Below are 19,618 nucleotides of genomic sequence, written 5' to 3' on the forward strand. Positions count from 1 at the left end.
ATAGATAATACATAGATACATGATAGATATAAGATAGATATTTACAGGATAGATAGATATGCAGATAGATAGATAATAGATAGATAATAGATTATAGATTAATAATAGATGATAGATAGATAATAGATAGATAGATAATAGATATATAGATAGATAATAGATATATAGATAATAGATAGATAATAGATGATGGATAGATAGATAGATAGATAGATAGATAGATAATAGATAGATAGATAAATAGATAGATAGATGATAGATAATAGATAGATAGATGATAGATAGATAGATAGATAGATAGATAGATAGATAGATAGATAGATAATAGATAGATAGATGATAGATAGATAGATAGATAATAGATAGATAAATAGATAGATAGATGATAGATAATAGATAGATAGATGATAGATAGATAGATAGATAGATAATAGATAATAGATAATAGATAGATAGATGATAGATAGATAGATAGATAGATAGATAGATAGATGATAGATAGATAGATAGATAGATAGATAATAGATAGACCAATGGATGGATAGATACACTTAAGTTAAAAATAGAGTCGCAGCACCAGGGTAAGGTGGGTGCAGATCCCCCTGACAAAGACCAAACCATCCAGATAATAATTAAGGAATAGAGGCAGCACCCCAAGCAATATGGAAATAAGTTAAAAAAAACAACAACGAAGGTTTATTAGCACATAGTGGCAACCTGTCGGTACTGAGGTATTAATGCCTGAAAAAGGTTCACACCACAGAACCGAAACGTTACCACTGCTACTATAAACTAATAAGCGATATTTTTTTTTACCATATTGCTTGGTGTGCTGCCTACATTTGTTACTTCTTACACTTAACAATATCCCTTTCAAAAACTTGTGAATAAATCAGACAATCTCTGTGAAAGGAGAATATATAACAATATACGTTCATTAGGTAGAGATACTAAAACAATATGTACCGTAGTTATGTTTTAGGGGTAAATGTACAACATGTCTATTGTAATGTAGGGTCTCTAGCTGTTCTGATCAGGCTGTGACTCCCCGGAAATGTGTGGACCACTAGACCATTAGGTGGAAATGTAACAGTGTCGGAAAGGTAACTGTACAAGGCAGGTCCCTATTATCTGCTGTAATTATTATTATTCTATAGAAATGTGTGTATCACTTTATCTATCTATCTATCTATCTATCTATCTATCTATCTATCTATCTATCTATCTATTATCTATCATCTATCTATTATCTATCTATTTATTTATCTATTATATATCTCTCTATCTATCTATTTTCTATATATCTATTATCTATCTCTATCTATCTATCTATCTATCTATCTATCTATCTATCTATCTATTATCTATCATCTATCTATTATCTATCTATCTATTATCTATCTATTATCTATATCTATCTATTATCTATATCTATCATCTATCGTCTTAAAAATAAATATCACAGTATTAATTCCCGTCTATTTTCTCTGTGTGTTTAATATGGGTTGTCAGATATTAAGTTACTTGTCATAAACTTGTGCATTGCCCACAGGGTCATAATATTCTGAAATACAATATACCGATAATGTAACATTCACTGACATCAATATCTGCTAACATATATACACATAATCACTGTAGGCTCCAGGCACAAGAGTATATGTAATAATCCCTATCACAATTACATATATACTGTACCTCAAATCAGTGTATTGGGGATGGATTATTGAATTATAGTGGCCAAATAAACAAAAAGTAGTTTTCTTATATGGACACTTTAAATTATTGAACAATCCAGCATCAACATACCAACGTGAGAAATACATGCCACTGTACGAGAGAGAGACCACATACTGTCTACACTTATGTGTCACTGACATTCATGGTGTTGTGTTAAATGAAATATATATATATATGTATATATATATATATATATATATATATATATATATATATATATATATATATATATATATATACATATATATAATATAGCACATATTTACTTTTTTCTGTAAGTTTTAATTCAAATTCAAATGTTTATTTTGATTTCTGCCCTCCTGGATACCATCCAGCTAATAGTCATGAGTCACACGGCACGGTTTGCCCAAAGTTACTATTGCAGTCTGCAATAAATAGAATTTTTCAATAAAGATAAATAAGATGGTATATGTACATATAACAAGAATGCTTTTATAATATGCCATACTATTAAATATTTTATGATAGCTTAGCTTATACATTGTAATAATTAGCCTTTCTATTGTATTTAGGCTATATTCTATGCATGTGAATTTATGTTTTATCTATGCATGTGTGTATGTATGTATGTATATATATATATATATATATATATATATATATATATATATATATATATATGCATATATAATGTATAATTGTATTGTTCTGGGTAGTACTAATTATGCAGCTCTACAGGGATAGTATCATGTGCAATGTGTGTATATGTGTATATATATATATATATATATATATATATATATATATATATATATACACATACATATATATATAATTGTATTTTTCTTGCTACTGCTAATTATTTAGCTTCACAAAGATAGAATTATAATATATATATGTGGGTATATATATATATATATATATATATATATATATATATTTATACATGAGATGTATTTTTTAATAGTACTAATTGATCTTTTAGCTTTACATAGACAGTGCTACATATATATGTGTTTATATAGTTATATATATATATATATATATATATATATATATATATATATATATATATATATATATATATATATATATATATAGCACTGTCTCTGTAACTCTTTAAAGCTAAGTAATCAATTAGCACCACTCAGAATAATGGCATCAATAAATATGTATGCATGTAATAATTATTAGATTTAGCTCTACAAAGAGTATTTTATTTGCCCTTACAATGTCTCATATAATAGTAATACATATAAATAATAGTAGTATCTATAATAATTGCTACTAGCAGTGCATGAATTATTGCAAATCATTTTGTATAACCCAGTAGAACTATGACTGCCATCATGTGCCCATTGTGTTATAATGGACATATCTCTGGATAAATTGCCTTTTTTTGAGCCGAATAGTCGGGGAATCCGAGTGTCAGTTCCCTGCTGCCATTATCCCCAGAGAGGAGAGCAGGACACTGATACTACTGTCTGATCTGCAGCTTATCTTATCAGCTGTTTATGCTATAGGTCTGTTTTACCTCCCAGTCCCTGAAAGTCCTTTCATTTATTGGGGGGACTATAGATAAGTACAAAACATTCAGGGAAATCATAGTCATTAACTCCACAGTGCTGGCACCTATACAAATACCAACAGTTCCTGGGTAGCTGGCACTGGACTGAAATATTTAAGAATTTTCCCCCAGAATTAGAGAAAAATCACTTGTAATTAATATATTTTAATTACCGGTATATCTGGTTCTGAAAAAGCTGGGTGATAACCAGGGAGGTTACAATTACAGTCCCCAGGGACCTTGTCAGCAAGTTTGCCCATTGTAATGAATGGTAAGTGCCTGGTGATTCTGATGGGTCATCATTTCTGGTCTTACATACATTTAATATTGAGGACTGGTGGAAAGTTGGATGGCAGCAAGGTGCAGCTGAAAAATTTGGGAAAGCTGAGTGAATCAAATCAAAATAGCTCCTATCTAAGAGTTGTCTGCTGCTTTCCTGAATCCATGAATGTCAACTCTTTATAACTAAAAAGTAACCATGTATCACTGACTAACTTCATCAGAAGTTTGGGGAACTGGATAGTAACTCTTCTAGAACAAAACAATACTGGTTGAAACGTAATTTGTTATTTTATGCAATAATACAAGAATCAGATGGGGAACTACAACTGCCAGCAAAAAAAGATCTGCCCATAGCCTTTTATTTTATAAACTATAAGGATATGAGATAGAAAGATACATGAAAGATGGATAGAAATAGAAATATATAGAGACAGAGTGTTAGATCATAGCTACAGATAGATGATGATAATACAGTAATGGTGGTAATAATAATAATAATAATAATAGTAATGTAAAATGTAGAGTATGTATTGTAGAATATGGTGCATAGATGTTGTATAGCTCCACATTTTATATACTGTAGATAAACAGACATAGAGAAATAGTAATATAGATAGAGGATAGACAGATGGATGGATAGATAGATAGATAGATAGATAGATAGATAGATAGATAGATAGATAGATAGATACAGGGTAGATAGATAGATAGATAGATGAGAAAAAGAAAGGAAAAAAGGGAAAAAAATGAAACGAAGGAGAAGATAAAAGAAATAATTAAACAGACGGAAATAAAAAGAAAGTTTATTAGATTTGCAGTACTTATTGTATTATGTCTACATAATCTTAATGTTACTATTATCTATAATCTGTCTATTTTACTTTATTTATATAAATATTTAAATGTATCCTATCTATTTTTCTATCTCTTATCCATTATCTATTTATCTATCTCTTATCCATTATCTATCTATTATCTATCTATCATTTAACTGTCATCTATCTATCTATCTATCTATTTATCTATCTATCTATTATGTTATTATCTATCTATCTATCTATCTATCTATCTATCTATCTATCTATCTATCGTTTAACTATCATCTATCTATTATCTATCTATTTATCTATCTATTATCTATCTATTATCTATCTATCTAATATCTATATATTATCTATCTATCTATCTATCTATCTATCTATCTATCTATCTATCTATCTATCTATCGTTTAACTATCATCTATCTATTATCTATCTATTTATCTATCTATTATCTATCTATTATCTATCTATCTAATATCTATATATTATCTATTTATCTATTTTTTATCTATCTATCTATTATCTATGTATCTATCTATTATCTATCTATCTATTATTTATCTATTATCTATCTATCTATCTATCTATCTATCTATCTATCTATCTATCTATCTATCTATTCCATCTGTCCGTGATCTAAGAACTGCCTTGATGCTATTAGATATCAGATTGATTACAGATGTGAGATAGATAATTACACAGATCTGAGAGAGATAAAGGTAGATGGATAGAAAGATAAATAAAAAATATAGCAGCACTAATATCAATCAAGTGCTTCTGCAATCATTCGGGTCCACAAACCCTTAGAGTTCAGAATATAAGAATAAAAATCCGGCAGCCCTTTCATGTAGTCATGGTGAAAAAATTGTCAGTCTGTTCCATGGCAAAGTACAATGTTTTGGGTCGGAATTGGAAGTGCTGTTTTTTTTATAGATAGATACTTTGAAAGATACATCATTTTTTTTTAGATATGAGATAAATAGACAGATATGATGTGGGGAAACAGATTTTTTTTGTAAATTGATTACTTTTGAAATGTCTTTTCTGTCTTTGATCATCTCCTTATAAAATACCCCCACCCCCTCTACATTCCTACAGTGGAAACTATGAGTATAGATGATGTGGGGTTTGCTATGATTTGCATATTGTTACATGTTCTGATCTTCTTCCTCCCACATCTGGCCTGTGTTAGCTCCATTGTGTCTGATGTCTCTCAGTATAGCTTGCAGGAGTCAGTACAGGGGTGACTGCAGCATTATGAAGTATTACAGAGCGATGCCCGGTGACAGACACAGCCAAGTCCAGTCTATATGACATCACATGGCAATGCACTCATAGGCAATCATCCATTGTTCCCGTCACTCCTTTCTATACCAGCTTACATTATGCACCTATAGGAGTTTTCCAGATTTTTTAATTTTTTAATTATTTTCCCCAAAAAGATATTACACCCTTCACACTGCGATTCGCTATGTACAAACATTTTTTTTTAAATGGGCCCATGACTGTGCTAAAATAATAGAAAAAAATACATACCTCCAGACCCTTGTACTGCTACTGGTATCCCCCACTAGTCTCTTTCTTCTTCTTCTGGTGGTTGTGGGGGTATGTCAGGTGAATGCTGTAGCCAATCATCAACTGTTGATTGGCTGCAGTGGTCACATTCTGTGTAAGCTGTAAGGAATAGATCCGAGACAGTTTATTTTAGCTCAGATGGAACATGATCACAGTTGCCAGACATCATCTTTGGGAACTGAAAACCAAAAGGCCAGTTAGGGACACTAGCGACATTATTGTGGGGGCAGTGAGGATCCAGTAGGTTAACATGCATTTATTTTTAATTTGGCACCGCAATGGGCTATTTACCACGCCAGTTAAAATGGTTTGTGACGATACACTGTACCAGTCACTGGATACAGCAGTAAAGTGTTGCATCATAAAAAAAGGCTGCTTTCTTCTAGAAATAGTGCCACTCTTGCCCATAGGCCATGTGTGATATTGCAGTTCAGCTCCATTGCGCCAGTCAGTTACTGATCAGACCGCCGACTGGGCCAAAACAAATCCCAGAAAGGGCAGAGGTTTAAATGATGTAAAAATGGGTTATACTGAATCTTTTCTCACAAAACTATGTATCAATCTGCTCAGCTTCCATGGCTCTATAACATGGTGCCTGCAGATTAAATGGGATTTTCATGGTGACAAGTTCCCATTAATCTCATGCACCACTTTTGAAGAGGATTGCAATAGACCCTGACCCTGTATAGACACCTCTACTCCTCCTCTTTATCCTATGTGACTTCTTCTGTACCTGGATGTAACTGATTACACATGGAGTATTGTATCTCAGACAGTCCGGGCTCCCAGTGCGCTCGCTCTGTGAATGCCAGGACGGCTGTGACGCATGCATGTGATATAAAACTGTTTAGAGAAAAGTAAAAATAGTCCTGTAATTTTATGTTTATGTAACCAGAAAACATAATGTAGGCGATTTCATGAGCGCTATGCTGAGAAACATGTATTTAGTAAAAGGTGAAAGCCAGATGAGTGATATGTGGTCTGTGGGATTGTAATGTAACTGATACAGCCTGCATTGTCCGCTATCTCCAAACTGTTATATGGACCATTTGCAGCCCAAGAACTCCTACAAAACTGCACCTACTTTGGAGGTAGAAATAGACCCTGTTACCCCTTGGGTCCCTTTGTGGCCACACAGGTTGCACCAATGATATAGCCACCCCTGTATTTATCTATCTTAAAGGGAACCCATCAGCAATTTTGGCCGATATAAGATACGGCCGCCTCTTTTCAGGGCTTATCTACAGCATTCTATAATGCTGTAGATCTTCCCCCAACCCAACCATAGATAGATAACTTTTATTATACTCACCTGCGGGGCGGTCCAGTCCAATGGGTATCGCTCATCTTGTACCGGCGCCTCCCTTCTTCTTGCGATGCCGCAATCCTGCGCAGGCATACTTCTCTGTCCTGTTGAGGGCAGAGCAAAAGTCCTGCAGTGCGCAGGTGCCGGGAAAGGTCAAAGAGCCCCAGCGCATGCGTACTGCAGTACTTTGCTCTGCCCTAGACAGGGCAGTGAAGTACTCCTGCGCAGGAGCGATGTGCTGAGGAGACTGTGTGGATGGGTTTGTAACTAATAAGTCATGTCAGACTAAATTAATTTCTTTCTATGACAATCACTGACTGGGTGGATCAGGGAAATGCTGTAGATATAGTACATCTTGACTTCAGCAAAGCATTTCACAAAGTATCTCACACCATCCTTATTGAAAAAATGACTAAGTATGGAATGGACAAGGCAACTGTTAGGTGGACTCATAACTGGCTTAGTGATCGGACCCAAAGAGTGGTCATAAATGGCTGCACATCCAGTTGGAAGAATGTTTCAAGTGGGGTAACCACAGGGCTCTGTCCTGGGCCTTGTATTGTTCAACATCTTTATCAATGATTTAGATGAAGGAATTGAGGGTAAACTGATTAAATTTGCTGATGACACAAAGCTAGGAGGGATGGCTAATACTAGAGCAGAGAGAGGATTCAAAAAGATATAAATAAACTGCTCAGTGGGCAGCAACTAACAGGATGATTTTTAACAGGGAAAAATGCAAAGTACTACATCTGGGCAATAAAAATGAAAAAAGCATATACAGAATGGGAGGAATAGGGCTAAGCAACAGCACATGTTAAAAATACTTGGGTATACTAATAGATCACAGACTGAACATGAGTCAACAGTGTGATGCAGCAGCAAAAAAGGCAAATACAATTCTGGGATGTATTAACAGAAGCATACAGTCTAGATCACGTGAAGTCATTATTGCCCTCTACTCCTCCTTGGTCAGACCTCATCTGGAATACTGTGTCCAGTTTTGGGCACAACATTTTAAAAAAGACATCAACAAACTGGAGCAAGTTCAGAGAAGAGCGACTAGAATGGTGACCGGTCTGCAAACCATGTCCTATGAGGAACGTTTACAGGATTTGGGAATGTTTAGCTTGCAAAAAAGAAGACTGAGAGGAGACTTAATAGCTGTGTACAAATATCTCAAGGGCTGTCACATTGTAGAAGGATCATCTTTATTCTCATTTGCACAAGGAAAGACTAGAAGCAATGGGATGAAGCTGAATGGGAGGAGATACAGATTAGACATTAGAAAAAACTTTTTGACAGTGAGGGTGACCAATGAGTGGAACAGGCTGCAACGAGAGGTGGTGAGTTCTCCTTCCATGGAAGTCTTCAAGCAGAGGCTGGACAGACATCTGTCTGGGATAATTTAGTGAATCCTGCTTTCAGCAGGGGGTTGGACCAGATGACCCAGGAGGTCCCTTCCAACTCTATTATTCTATGATTCTATGATGAAGGGACGCATCATCCACATGAAGCAAGAAGGAAGACGGGGATCGTAAGAAGATGGGAGGCACCGGACCAAGACCAGCGACGCCCAGCGGACCGGACCGCCCCGCAGGTGAGTATAATAAAAGTTATTTTTCTTCTCTTACAGGTCAGATTGGAGGCAGATATACAGCATTATAGAATGTCGTATATCAGCCCTGAAAGGTAATGGCCGGAAATCTTATCGGCCAAACCTGGTGACAGGTTCCCTTTAAGTAATATTACATAGTCCGTAATAGATAAATAGGCACAGATTGCATTACATTATAAATAGATAATAGTAATATAGATGTTATAGAATATAGCAATAATGATTACCACAAATCCAATAAAGTTTTTTTTAATGCTGGGAGTTGTAGTTTCTAAATTTATTCATGCAAATATTCAGGAACTTTTCCATAAAATAAGAACTATATTTCTCTTTCTTTTTCTTGTTTCTTCTGTTTATTTCTCTTCTTTTTAGGATCACTTTCTTTTCTTTGTTTGATAACTCACTCTTTCCTTCTCTTCTTCTCGTCATAACTTTCTTTGCTTCTTTTGATAACTCTTTCTTGCTTTCTTTCCTTCTTTTGATTTCTTTCTCTTGTTCCTTCTTTCTTTCTTTCCTTGTTTCGTTCCTTTTTTTCTTTCCTTCTTTCTTTCCTTCTTTTGATTTCTTTCTTTCTTTTGTTCTTTCTTTCTTTCTTTCTTTCCTTCTTTTGTTCTTTCTTTCATTCTTTTTTCTTTCCTTCTTTCTTTTGATTTCTTTCTTTCTTTCTCTTTCTTTCCCTCTTTCTTTTCTTCTCTATTTCTTTTGTTCTTTTTTCTTTCCTTCTTTCTTTCTTTTGATCGCTTTCTTTTGTGCTTTCTTTCTTTCCTTATTTCTTTCCTTCTTTCCTTCTTTTGATTTCTTTCTTTCCTTCTTTCATTCTTTCTTTCCTTCTTTCGATTTCTTTTTCTTTTATTTCTTCATATATGTTAATAAAAACCACTGGAAATGAAGCTTTAGTCCTTCAAGTCCCCATTCATGGTGGCTACTTTGGCTTTTGAGAACAGAGAGAGTCTTTAGTCATTGTTGACATGGCTGCATCAGTGCCATCATGTCCACTGTACGTGACTACTACATCCAATCACTGTGCTCAGCAGTATTTTACCATTTAGCCCACTGAGCTCAATGATTGGCTGCAGTGGTCACATTCTGTAAATGTGACATCAGTGCTGCAGTTGGGTCAACAAAGGCCAGGGGAGCCCTGAAGGGACAGCGCTGAAGCTCTGGCCAATGAGTAAAACCATAACCGGCTTTTTACCTTTTTGACTGTTGGCTTTTTGCTGCACTAGATATAGACATTAGTGTCTCTTATTATTCTGGGTGCCCCAGGACCCTCCTGAGTAATTGCTTCTGGCAGAAATTTCCATTTAGTGAGACACTCGTTTTCGGGACAGACTATGCTGTGGTGGTACAAACTAAGGCGCACAATTCATCTATATATTTAGGCCTTTTTTCTGGAGTAAAAATTGTTCTTATAGCAAAGTTTTTTTTCTTCATTATTCCTTATTTAGTTTGCTCCTTTACCATTCCTTAGTTTCCAGTGTTTTTTTTTTTTTTATTTGACAATGTAGGCATGGTTTTCATTATCCAGATGCTTTAGACATCATTTGCGACTTTTTGAAATTTCTCAAAATTTTTACGCAATTGTATTCCAGGTGCCAGGTTCAACTACAAAATCTGACTAATTTTATTTTTGTGGTTTTTTTGTGTGCAGGTGAAAACTAAAGTGCAACATTTTCATGGAACATACAACTTTTTGAAAAAATAAATATATATACTGTATATGACACATTTAGCAATATATTTAGTAATATCTTTAGACGGGAATTGTCTAAAGATATCTGATGATGAAGAGTTAAGGCCCCGTCTCACATAGCGAGATCGCTAGCGAGATCGCTGCTGAGTCACAAGTTTTGTGACGCAACAGCGACCTCAGTAGCGATCTCGCTATGTGTGACACGTACCAGCGATCAGGCCCCTGCTGCGAGATCGCTGGTCGTGTCAGAATGGCCTGGACCTTTTTTTGGTCGTTGAGGTCCCGCTGACATCGCTGAATCGGTGTGTGTGACACCGATCCAGCGATGTCTTCACTGGTAACCAGGGTAAACATCGGGTTACTAAGCGCAGGGCCGCGCTTAGTAACCCGATGTTTACCCTGGTTACCAGCGTAAATGTAAAAAAAAACAAACAGTACATACTCACCATCTGTTGCCCGTCAGGTCCCTTGGCGTCTGCTTCCTGCTCTGACTGAGTGCCGCCGTAAAGTGAGAGCACAGCAGTGACGTCACCGCTGCGCTCTGCTCTCACTGTACGGCGGCTCAGTCAGAGCAGGAAGCAGACGCCAAGGGACCTGACGGGCAACAGATGGTGAGTATGTACTGTTTTTTTTTTTTTACATTTACGCTGGTAACCAGGGTAAACATCGGGTTACTAAGCGCGGCCCTGCGCTTAGTAACCCGATGTTTACCCTGGTTACCCGGGTGCTGCAGGGGGACTTCGGCATCGTTGAAGACAGTTTCAACGATGCCGAAGTCGTTCCCCTGATCGTTGGTCGCTGGAGAGAGCCGTCTGTGTGACAGCTCCCCAGCGACCACACAGCGACGCTGCAGCGATCAGCATCGTTGTCTGTATTGCTGCAGCGTCGCTGTGTGAGACGGGGCCTTAACTGATACAGCCTGCATTGTCCGCTATCTCCAAACTGTTATATGGACCATTTGCAGCCCAAGAACTCCTACAAAACTGCACCTACTTTGGAGGTAGAAATAGACCCTGTTACCCCTTGGGTCCCTTTGTGGCCACACAGGTTGCACCAATGATATAGCCACCCCTGTATTTATCTGTCTTAAAGGGAACCCATCAGCAATTTTGGCCGATATAAGATACGGCCGCCTCTTTTCAGGGCTTATCTACAGCATTCTATAATGCTGTAGATCTTCCCCCAACCCAACCATAGATAGATAACTTTTATTATACTCACCTGCGGGGCGGTCCAGTCCAATGGGTATCGCTCATCTTGTACCGGCGCCTCCCTTCTTCTTGCGATGCCGCAATCCTGCGCAGGCATACTTCTCTGTCCTGTTGAGGGCAGAGCAAAAGTCCTGCAGTGCGCAGGTGCCGGGAAAGGTCAAAGAGCCCCAGCGCATGCGTACTGCAGTACTTTGCTCTGCCCTAGACAGGGCAGTGAAGTACTCCTGCGCAGGAGCGATGTGCTGAGGAGACTGTGTGGATGGGTTTGTAACTAATAAGTCATGTCAGACTAAATTAATTTCTTTCTATGACAGAATCACTGACTGGGTGGATCAGGGAAATGCTGTAGATATAGTACATCTTGACTTCAGCAAAGCATTTCACAAAGTATCTCACACCATCCTTATTGAAAAAATGACTAAGTATGGAATGGACAAGGCAACTGTTAGGTGGACTCATAACTGGCTTAGTGATCGGACCCAAAGAGTGGTCATAAATGGCTGCACATCCAGTTGGAAGAATGTTTCAAGTGGGGTAACCACAGGGCTCTGTCCTGGGCCTTGTATTGTTCAACATCTTTATCAATGATTTAGATGAAGGAATTGAGGGTAAACTGATTAAATTTGCTGATGACACAAAGCTAGGAGGGATGGCTAATACTAGAGCGGAGAGAGGATTCAAAAAGATATAAATAAACTGCTCAGTGGGCAGCAACTAACAGGATGATTTTTAACAGGGAAAAATGCAAAGTACTACATCTGGGCAATAAAAATGAAAAAAGCATATACAGAATGGGAGGAATAGGGCTAAGCAACAGCACATGTTAAAAATACTTGGGTATACTAATAGATCACAGACTGAACATGAGTCAACAGTGTGATGCAGCAGCAAAAAAGGCAAATACAATTCTGGGATGTATTAACAGAAGCATACAGTCTAGATCACGTGAAGTCATTATTGCCCTCTACTCCTCCTTGGTCAGACCTCATCTGGAATACTGTGTCCAGTTTTGGGCACAACATTTTAAAAAAGACATCAACAAACTGGAGCAAGTTCAGAGAAGAGCGACTAGAATGGTGACCGGTCTGCAAACCATGTCCTATGAGGAACGTTTACAGGATTTGGGAATGTTTAGCTTGCAAAAAAGAAGACTGAGAGGAGACTTAATAGCTGTGTACAAATATCTCAAGGGCTGTCACATTGTAGAAGGATCATCTTTATTCTCATTTGCACAAGGAAAGACTAGAAGCAATGGGATGAAGCTGAATGGGAGGAGATACAGATTAGATATTAGAAAAAACTTTTTGACAGTGAGGGAGATCAATGAGTGGAACAGGCTGCAACGAGAGGTGGTGAGTTCTCCTTCCATGGAAGTCTTCAAGCAGAGGCTGGACAGACATCTGTCTGGGATAATTTAGTGAATCCTGCTTTCAGCAGGGGGTTGGACCAGATGACCCAGGAGGTCCCTTCCAACTCTATTATTCTATGATTCTATGATGAAGGGACGCATCATCCACATGAAGCAAGAAGGAAGACGGGGATCGTAAGAAGATGGGAGGCACCGGACCAAGACCAGCGACGCCCAGCGGACCGGACCGCCCCGCAGGTGAGTATAATAAAAGTTATTTTTCTTCTCTTACAGGTCAGATTGGAGGCAGATATACAGCATTATAGAATGTCGTATATCAGCCCTGAAAGGTAATGGCCGGAAATCTTATCGGCCAAACCTGGTGACAGGTTCCCTTTAAGTAATATTACATAGTCCGTAATAGATAAATAGGCACAGATTGCATTACATTATAAATAGATAATAGTAATATAGATGTTATAGAATATAGCAATAATGATTACCACAAATCCAATAAAGTTTTTTTTAATGCTGGGAGTTGTAGTTTCTAAATTTATTCATGCAAATATTCAGGAACTTTTCCATAAAATAAGAACTATATTTCTCTTTCTTTTTCTTGTTTCTTCTGTTTATTTCTCTTCTTTTTAGGATCACTTTCTTTTCTTTGTTTGATAACTCACTCTTTCCTTCTCTTCTTCTCGTCATAACTTTCTCTTTGCTTCTTTTGATAACTCTTTCTTGCTTTCTTTCCTTCTTTTGATTTCTTTCTCCTGTTCCTTCTTTCTTTCTTTCCTTGTTTCGTTCCTTTTTTTCTTTCCTTCTTTCTTTCCTTCTTTTGTTCTTTCTTTCATTCTTTTTTCTTTCCTTCTTTCTTTTGATTTCTTTCTTTCTCTTTCTTTCCCTCTTTCTTTTCTTCTCTATTTCTTTTGTTCTTTTTTCTTTCCTTCTTTCTTTCTTTTGATCGCTTTCTTTTGTGCTTTCTTTCTTTCCTTATTTCTTTCCTTCTTTCCTTCTTTTGATTTCTTTCTTTCCTTCTTTCATTCTTTCTTTCCTTCTTTCGATTTCTTTGTCTTTTATTTCTTCATATATGTTAATAAAAACCACTGGAAATGAAGCTTTAGTCCTTCAAGTCCCCATTCATGGTGGCTACTTTGGCTTTTGAGAACAGAGAGAGTCTTTAGTCATTGTTGACATGGCTGCATCAGTGCCATCATGTCCACTGTACGTGACTACTACATCCAATCACTGTGCTCAGCAGTATTTTACCATTTAGCCCACTGAGCTCAATGATTGGCTGCAGTGGTCACATTCTGTAAATGTGACATCAGTGCTGCAGTTGGGTCAACAAAGGCCAGGGGAGCCCTGAAGGGACAGCGCTGAAGCTCTGGCCAATGAGTAAAACCATAACCGGCTTTTTACCTTTTTGACTGTTGGCTTTTTGCTGCACTAGATATAGACATTAGTGTCTCTTATTATTCTGGGTGCCCCAGGACCCTCCTGAGTAATTGCTTCTGGCAGAAATTTCCATTTAGTGAGACACTCGTTTTCGGGACAGACTATGCTGTGGTGGTACAAACTAAGGCGCACAATTCATCTATATATTTAGGCCTTTTTTCTGGAGTAAAAATTGTTCTTATAGCGAAGTTTTTTTTCTTCATTATTCCTTATTTAGTTTGCTCCTTTACCATTCCTTAGTTTCCAGTGTTTTTTTTTTTTATTTGACAATGTAGGCATGGTTTTCATTATCCAGATGCTTTAGACATCATTTGCGACTTTTTGAAATTTCTCAAAATTTTTACACAATTGTATTCCAGGTGCCAGGTTCAACTACAAAATCTGACTAATTTTATTTTTGTGGTTTTTTGTGTGCAGGTGAAAACTAAAGTGCGACATTTTCATGGAACATACAACTTTTTGAAAAAATAAATATATATACTGTATATGACACATTTAGCAATATATTTAGTAATATCTTTAGACGGGAATTGTCTAAAGATATCTGATGATGAAGAGTTAAGCCCCAATTAATGATTGTCTTTGTGCCTTTTTTTGTCTAGTTTTGTGCATTTTTTTTTTTTTTGCGTTTGCACATAACTCATTATTAGGGTTAGGGTTTTTTCACTTTTTTTCACTGATTTTTATAATAAGGATTATTATATATGGTGTTTCATATATGGCTGAAATCATGCAGCCAGTGTCTGATACGTGCTGCCGGTAGATCAGCTGTCAGGTTCCCTTTAAGAACTGAGAAGAAAATAGGATGGGGTCCAGTATCCACAGGTAAGGCAGGTAAGGATATTCCAAAACTCGCGGAGTGTAATGGCATCAAATAAGTAAACTGAAAGCTTCAAAATATAGGTCCGATTATTGAAAAATTTACATTCTTAAAGAGACACAATTGAAAAAAGAGTAAAAATTATCATCAGCTCAAAAGCAATCCATGCTGGAGTTAAATGGAGTGCGGTGCATAGATAACTGCAAGCTCGTTCCAGGGTGATCTACGGAGAAAAAAAAAATAGGATGTGGTTCAGCATCTGTGGCTAGAGATATACTAAAACTAACATTTATTAAAAAAAAATAAAAATAAAAAAGGAATAATGATAAAAGCCTATATGGCATAGGAGACACCTGGTCTATGTACATGATAAAAGCCAATATGGCATAGGAGACACCTGGTCTATGTACAGTATGTTGAGTCTTCATAGGACTCCTCAGAGACGCTGGGTCCATGCATGTCGAGTCTTCGAAGGACTCTTCGGAGACACCGGGTCCATGCATGTCGAGTCTTTGTAGGACTCTTCAGAGACCGGGTCCATGCATGTCGAGTCTTCGTAGGACTCTTCGGAGACACCGGGTCCATGCATGTGGAGTCTTCGTAGGACTCTTCAGAGACCGGGTCCATGCATGTCGAGTCTTCGTAGGACTCTTTGGAGACTCCGGGTCCATGCATGTCGAGTCTTCGTAGGATTCTTCAGAGACCGGGTCCATGCATGTCGAGTCTTCATAGGACTCTTCGGAGACCCTCAGTCTATGCATGTCGAGTCTTCGTAGGACTGTTCAGAGACCGGGTCTATGCATGTCGAGTCTTCGTAGGACTCTTCAGAGACCGGGTCTATGCATGTCGAGTCTTTGTAGGACTCTTCGGTCATGATTAAGAGTCTTATGTAGGCTCGAACTGCGTAGACCAGATGTCTTCTATTCCATATTGGCTTTAATCTTTAGTTAAAAACATTTTTTAATAAATGTTAGTTTTAGTATATCTCTAGCCGTAGATGCTGAACTACATCCTATTTCCTTCTCCATTGATTCCCCAGGAACCAGCTTGCAGTTTTCCGTGCACCGCACCCGATTTAAACTTCAGCATGAATTTCTTTTGAGCTGATGATAATTTTTACTTTTTTTTTTTCAATTGTGTCTCTTTAAGAACGTTAATTTTTCAATGATCGGACCTATATTTTGCAGATTCCAGTTTACTTATTTGATACCATTACCTTCGGTGAGCCATGCTCGGTACAATTCCTGCACGCTTTCCTTACACTGCTCGCATTAAGCTACTTTCATCTGATTAATCTTACGATTTCAGCTACACATGTTTTTTTTTCCCTTCGGTTACTTTCTAACCCCGACATTAATCATTCACTATAACAGCCCATTAATGTCTCCTAACTTTTTAAAGATGACAAATTTGATTTGACTGATTTCAATCAGAGTTAGAGGACTGTCCCTGGGGGTCCGGTGGCCACTTAAATGCCTTAGTATTTCCCATTCTGATTTGTTACAATCCAGCCTCACAGGCAGTTAGAGAGTGTGATAACTTTTTTTTACTGCCGTTCACTTCTAAGTGGTTTGACTTTTGATCATTCACTCAATGCAACACCAAGTATTTCTCCATAGTGGGAAAGGTTAAGGGGGGACTCCACTTAGATTTCCAAAAATTAATGCTTGTATGAGAATTATGATTGGTAAGGGTCCTTGGTTGGCAGCAATATACTTACAGCCAGTCTGTGCATTTCAGGCAGACACAGTCTCAATATTTTTTATTTAAAGAGAATTTTCAGGTTTTAATCGTACGTGTATTTTTTTTAAATGATGTATTTATCTTCTTTTACATATCACTATTTCTAGAAAAAAATGTAAAAAAATCTTGCAATTTTTACACATACACTACTACTTCCTGTTCTTCACAGGAAATGAGATTATTTGTATGTCTGGGAGTGTAAACTGGGTATGCTCTAATCTGGGCAAAGGCAAACGCTGTGAAAGGGGGAGGAGATGAGCTATAATATCACCTATTGTGAAAGGTGGATCCTGTATTATCTACTGTATATAGAGGTGTTATCAGTCATTGTACAGGAGGAGGAGGTGAGCTATGACATCACCTATTGTGAATGGTGGATCCTGTGTTATCTACTGTATATAGGGGTGTTATCAGTCATTGTACAGGAGGAGGAGGAGGTGATCTGTGACATCACCTATTGTGAATGATGGATCCTGTGTTACCTACTGTATATAGAGGTGTTATCAGTCATTGTACAGTAGGAGGAGGAGGTGAGCTGTGAAATCACCTATTGTGAATGGTGAATCCTGTGTTATCTACTGTATATAGAGGTGTTATTAGTCATTGTACAGGAGGAGGAGGTGATCTGTGACATCACCTATTGTGAATGGTGGATCCTGTGTTATCTACTGTATATAGGGGTGTTATTAGTCATTGTACAGGAGGAGGAGGAGGTTAGCTGTGACATCACCTATTGTGAATAATGGATCTTGTGTTATCTACTGTATATAGAGGTGTTAGCAGTCACTGTACAGGAGGGGAGGTGAGCTGTGACATCACCTATTGTGAATGGTGGATCCTGTGTTATCTACTGTATATAGGGGTGTTATTAGTCATTGTACAGGAGGAGGAGGAGGTTAGCTGTGACATCACCTATTGTGAATAATGGATCTTGTGTTATCTACTGTATATAGAGGTGTTAGCAGTCACTGTACAGGAGGGGAGGTGAGCTGTGACATCACCTATCGTGAATGGTGGATCCTGTGTTATCTACTGTATATAGAGGTGTTATCAGTCATTGTACAGGAGGAGGAGGTGAGCTGTGACATCCCCTATTGTGAACGGTGGATCCTGTGTTATCTACTGTATATAGAGGTGTTATCAGTGATTGTACAGGAGGAGGAGGTGAGCTGTGAGGTCACCTATTGTGAATTGTGAATCCTGTGTTATCTACTGTATATAGAGGTGTTATCAGTCATTGTACAGGAAGAGGAGGAGGTGATCTGTGACATCACCTATTGTGAATGGTGGATCCTGTGTTATCTACTGTATATAGAGGTGTTATTTGTCATTGTACAGGAGGAGGAGAAGGTGAGCTGTGACATCACCTATTGTGAATAGTGGATCTTGTGTTATCTACTGTATATAGAGGTGTTATCAGTCATTGTACAGGAGGAGAAGGTGAGCTGTGACATCACCTATTGTGAATGGTGGATCCTGTGTTATCTACTGTATATAGAGGTGTTATCAGTCATTGTACAGGAGGAGGAGGTGAGCTGTGACATCACCTATTGTGAATGGTGGATCCTGTGTTATCTACTGTATATAGAGGTGTTATCAGTCATTGTACAGGAGGAGAAGGTGAGCTGTGATATCACCTATTGTGAATGGTGGATCCTGTGTTATCTACTGTATATAGAGGTGTTATCAGTCATTGTACAGGAGGAGAAGGTGAGCTGTGATATCACCTATTGTGAATGGTGGATCCTGTATTATCTACTGTATATAGAGGTGTTATCAGTCATTGTACAGGAGGAGGAGGAGGTGAGCTGTGACATCACCTATTGTGAATGGTGGATCCTGTGTTATCTACTGTATATAGAGGTGTTATTAGTCATTGTACAGGAGGAGGTGAGCTGTGATATCACCTATTGTGAATGGTGGGTCCTTTGTTATCCACTGTATATATAGCGGTGTTATCAGTCATTGTACAGGAGGAGGAGGTGAGCTGTGATATCACCTGTTGTGAATGGTGGATCCTGTGTTATCTACTGTATATACAGGTGTTATCAGTCATTGTACAGGAGGAGGAGGTGAGCTGTGACATCACCTATTGTGAATGGTGGATCCTGTGTTTTCTACTGTAGATAAGCGTGTTATCAGTCATTGTACAGGAGGAGGAGGAGGTGATCTGTGACATCACCTATTGTGAATGGTGGATCCTGTGTTATCTACTGTATATAGAGGTGTTATTTGTCATTGTACAGGAGGAGGAGAAGGTGAGCTGTGACATCACCTATTGTGAATAGTGGATCTTGTGTTATCTACTGTATATAGAGGTGTTATCAGTTATTGTGAATGATGGATCCTGTGTTATCTACTGCATATAGAGGTGTTATCAGTCATTGTACAGGAGGAGGAGGTGAGCTGTGACATCACCTATTGTGAATGGTGGATCCTGTGTTATCTACTGTATATAGAGATGTTATCAGTCATTG

This window comes from Ranitomeya variabilis, chromosome 5 (genome assembly GCF_051348905.1).
Source record: "Ranitomeya variabilis isolate aRanVar5 chromosome 5, aRanVar5.hap1, whole genome shotgun sequence".
NCBI classification, from domain to species: Eukaryota; Metazoa; Chordata; class Amphibia; order Anura; family Dendrobatidae; genus Ranitomeya; species Ranitomeya variabilis.